Genomic DNA, 3,076 nt, shown 5'->3' with positions numbered 1-3,076 from the left:
GTATATTGTCACCCTGCTTATTTAACATATACAGAGTACATCATGAGAAATGCTGGGCTGGAAGAAACACAAGCTGGAATCAAGATTGCTGGGAGAAATATCATTAACCTCAGATATGCAGATGACACCACTCTTATGGCAGAAAGTGAAGAAGAACTAAAGAGCCTCTTGATGAAAGTGAAACAGCAGAGTGGAAAAGTTGGCTTAAAGGTCAACATTCAGAAAACTAAGATCATGGCATCCAGTCCCATCACTTCATGGCAAATAGATGGGGAAACAGTGTCAGATTTTATTTTGGGGGACTCCAGAATCACTGCAGATGGTGACTGCAGCCATGAAATTAAAAGACGCTTACTCCTTGGAAGAAAAGTTATGACCAACCTAGATAGTATATTCAAAAGCAGAGACATTACTTTGCCGACAAAGGTTCGTCTTGTCAAGCCTATGGTTTTTCCAGTGGTCATGTATGGATGTGAGAGTTGGACTGTGAAGAACGCTGAGCACCGAAGAATCGATGCTTTTGAACTGTGGTGTTGGAGAAGACTCTTAAGAGTCCCTTGGACTGCAAGATCAAACCAGTCCATCCTAAAGGAAATCAACCCTGAATATTCATTGGAAGGACTGATGCCAAAGCTGAAACTCCAATACTTTGGCCACATGATGAGAAGAACTGACTTATCTGAAAAGACCCTGATCCTGGGAAAGATTGAGGGCAGGAGGAGAAGGCGTTGGCAGAGAATGAGATGGATCGATGGCATCACCGACTCAACGGACATGATTTTGAGCAAACTCTGGGGAGATAATGAAGGACAGGGAAGCCTGGCATGCTGCAGTCCATGGAGTTTCAAAGAGTTGGACACAGCTGAGTGGCTGAACATAGAAAACAAACTCAAAAGATAAGGAAATCATTTTTGTTTGTTTTTTATTTTTAAAAAATGTTTAATTTTGTCCGCACCAGTGTTCACTGTGGTGGGCAGGCTTTCTCCAGTTGCAATGGCCCGGCTTCTCATTGAAGTGGCTTCTTTTGTTGCGGATCACAGGTTCTAGAGCTGAGAGTCAGTAGTGGTGGTGCAGAGGCTTAGTTGCCCCGAGAGTTGTGGGGTCTTCCTAGACCAGGGACTGAACCTGAGTCCCCTGCATTGGCAGGCCGACTCTTCACCACTGGACCACCAGAGAAGTCTAAGAAAGCATTTTTAATCTTACAGTATAGTAAGTAACCTTACAGTACAAGAAAGCAACCTTGAGAGTAGAGTAGAGTACCAGCTACATCAGTAGCACTGCCGCTCTTTTTGGACATCCTGGGCTTGAAATAAGGATGCCGTCCTACTATATGCCATACAGTACTGTTCAGTAAAGGGCACAAAAGCACAGTCACTTCTAAAGGACGCAGGCAGGTGACATTGTAGGCCAGGTACGTGAACTATTGGACATGTGAACTATCTTATGTGATCGGACATGGCACATTCAAATCTTTGAAAGTTCAAAGAAGCTTGAAGATTCATACATAGGGGACTTACTGTATGTGGAATAAAAAATACAACAAAGGAATAAATATTTAAAAAAAAAAAGCAAAGCAGACTCAGGGATATAGAGAACAAACTAGTGGTCCCAGTGGGGAGAGGGAAGGGGGACAGTGACATAGGGTTAGAGGATTAAGAGATACAAACTACGGAGTATAAAATAAGCTGCAAGGATATATTGTATAGCGCAGGGAATAGAGGGAATATTTTATAATAAGTATAAATGGAGTATAACCTTTAGGAACTGGGACTCACTCTACCGTACACTTGTAACACATAACATTGTACATCAACTATACATCAATAAGGACTTCCCTGGTGGTCCACTGGTTGGGATTCCGTGCTTTCACTGGGCCCAGATTCTATCCCTGGTCAGAGAACTAGGATCCCATAGGCTGTGTTTGGCACCACCGAAAGAACAAAGTAGAACAACTACAACAAACAACCATTTCCAACTAAAAAGAAAAAGGCAGGGTAAAAAAATGAAGCAGCTTTTTACCGAAAGACTACTTGGGGCCCTTAATTTGTCATTTTGTGTTTGGATTCTCTACCATGGGTATGCTATAGAGAATTTCTTAAACTTATTTGATCAAAGAATGAAGGTTCTAAGGAAGATACTTGGAGAAATATTGCTGTAGGCATTGGGCAACCCTGAAAGGTTTTGAGGGGTATAAAGCAATGGGGTCAGATTTATGTGTTCTTATTTCTTAAATAATTAATTACTCAGTTGGCTGTGCCGGGTCTTAGCTGCGGCTCATGGCGTTTTTTTGGCTATGACATGTGGGATCTAGTTCCCTGATCAGGATGAACCCGGGTCCCCAGCTTTGGGAGTGCAGAGTCTTAGTCACAACCACCGGGAAGTCCCCAGATTTATGTTTGAGGCCAAGAAATTCTGTGGCCCAGTTGCCAGTGGGGGAAGAAGCACAGGGAAAAGGAGAAGAAGGCAAATATACCATCTACCAGCTTCATGAAAACAGAGGCTCACATGCCTGTCAGAGAATTGATTTCACCCACGGACACAGGGAGCACTGGGCTTAGGCTTGGCTTGGTTGCTGTCTCCATACATCTAGAGGGTCTGACATAGGAAATGCTGAGTGCTAGAGGGAGATGGGTTTCAGGGCATCTGGTGTTGTGATAAATAAGGGGAGCCTGGTGGCTTTCTCCTCTACATACTTCCTCTGCAGGCCAGGGCCTCTCACGTTCACTGTCCAGCCTCTCAGGCCCTCCCCGCCTCCCGCCTCCACCCCTGGACACTTCCTGCCCAGCTGCAGTGCGACCATCCTGCTCGCCTCTCCTCCCTTGGATTCCATGTGTGAGTCCAAAATGGCCTAAGTCGTGGTGGAGCTGCAGACTCAGGTCAGTCTTCCTTGTACACCTGTAAAAATCAGATGTAAGAACGTTCTCCTTGACACACCTCTATCAAGAAAAAAAAACAAAAACCCATAATATATGAAGAGACATTCAGCCTAACAGAAAGCCCTGCCGTCAACCCCCTGAGCCCTTGGAAACGCTCAGAAGCCCCTTCAGTTCCCCACTGGAATCTCCATCTGCTAGAT

The sequence above is a fragment of the Capra hircus genome, chromosome 21, assembly GCF_001704415.2.
Source record: "Capra hircus breed San Clemente chromosome 21, ASM170441v1, whole genome shotgun sequence".
NCBI classification, from domain to species: Eukaryota; Metazoa; Chordata; class Mammalia; order Artiodactyla; family Bovidae; genus Capra; species Capra hircus.
This window is presented reverse-complemented; position numbering follows the sequence as displayed.